Source organism: Nannospalax galili, unplaced genomic scaffold (assembly GCF_000622305.1).
Source record: "Nannospalax galili isolate Female #2095 unplaced genomic scaffold, S.galili_v1.0 scaffold463, whole genome shotgun sequence".
NCBI classification, from domain to species: Eukaryota; Metazoa; Chordata; class Mammalia; order Rodentia; family Spalacidae; genus Nannospalax; species Nannospalax galili.
This window is the reverse complement of record NW_008349529.1, coordinates 1-1615: the sequence shown is the minus strand read 5'-3', so window position 1 is coordinate 1615 and position 1615 is coordinate 1.

The following is a 1615-nucleotide window of genomic DNA, read 5'->3' as shown; positions in this document are numbered from 1 at the left end:
CTTTCCCTTCTCTGTGTTATGGCTTTCCCTTGGACATACCCTCATTGCATCTTATGTAGATGCAAATAGTAACTGAAAATTCTAGCAGATAAACAAGTAATTTAACTTTTTTGGTTTAACAGACTTTTTTTGTTTTGTTTTGTCTTTTTGAGACAGGGTCTCCCTGTAGCCCCAGCTGTCCTGGAACTCATTATGTAGACCAGGCTGGCCTGGAACTCACAGAGATCCGCCTGCCTCTGCCTCCCAAGTGCCGGGATTAAAGGCATGTGCCACCATGCCGGGCTTTTCTCTAGCTTTCTCTAAGTAAAGTCAGTGCTTTTTGTTTTGATTTACAGCTATCATAGATGCCAATGGCATTTCACTGCATTAGCCCAAGGAGAAGTGAAGGAAAGGACAAACTGAATTTGTATGGTTGACACCTGCTGTGCAGTAAACAAAGCACTTGGTTACTTTACCAGTTGTGGCTGCTACTGTAGCCTGTTAATACATTGTCCTTAATTTGTACAGATGAAAGTAGCTTTTTTTTCAAGACGTTGTTAAATACCCAGTCACACAAATCTAGTGTTAAATTTAGAATTAAACCCAGGTGGACCTCACCAATCGAATATCGTTCCCACAGCAGATTAAGAAAAATTATAGCAGATATATGAGATAATAAATGGTTTAAGATGAAAGTCTTGAAGACACCAGAACAAGTCATGAGACGGGTCCTTATATTTGTCGCGGAGTTCTCTCAGGGTCCCTGCTCCTGGTGCTATTAGACAAACCCCACTAAATTTTCTCCTTCCCGCTCTGTTTGACCCACCCTCACTCTCTCAGGGTCTCATGCTTCTGATTCGGGTCTGAATTTTTCATAGTTTATATCCTGGGTAAGGGAAATAGAGTAACTTACAAAGGCGAACACCCAATGCCCCTTTCCACTCTGTGGCTCAGCGGTCTGCCCTTCCAGATTGCTTCTGCACCCCGCCCACAGTCTCCATTAGCTGTTAGCTTTTGCTCATGCCTCGTGGCCCTGCAGTCTGACCCGAGGTTGGTAAATGCCCCCTCTCTCGTCTACGGGCAAGACACCAGGTCCATCCCCCCCACCCCACCCCCTTCCAAGATGGTGCCAACGAGCCTCCCCTCTGGGGCTAACTCTCCGCAGCAAATTCTCTGCAGCAGGCCCCGCCTCTGGAAGAAACATGTACCCTTTGGGACACATATTTTCTAAACTTAAATTTTTAATTTGAACTATGGGTTTCAGTTAATTTTTTAACAATAAACATCTTACAGAGAGTATTTAAAAATAAAAATGGAATCATTTCATTTAAATTATAATAATTTTAGGCCTAAGTACATTTTTGAATATCTATACTCCCTATGTTAAAAAAAAAAAAAAGGAGCCCAGTACATCAAATATTTAGCGCTGAATTCCTAAGAAAGTTCGGAGCTACAGGGAATAAAGTGAGACAATAAATTAATTATCATCTACTGATGCTTAATCATTGTGGCATTTTTATTGATTTAAATTACGATAAAGCTACTCAGACCAAGGAGTGAAGAATGGCTTTCCTGGAACTTCCTACTTTTTTTTTTTTTTTTTAATTAGAAGAAGCATTTCATTACAACAGCATTA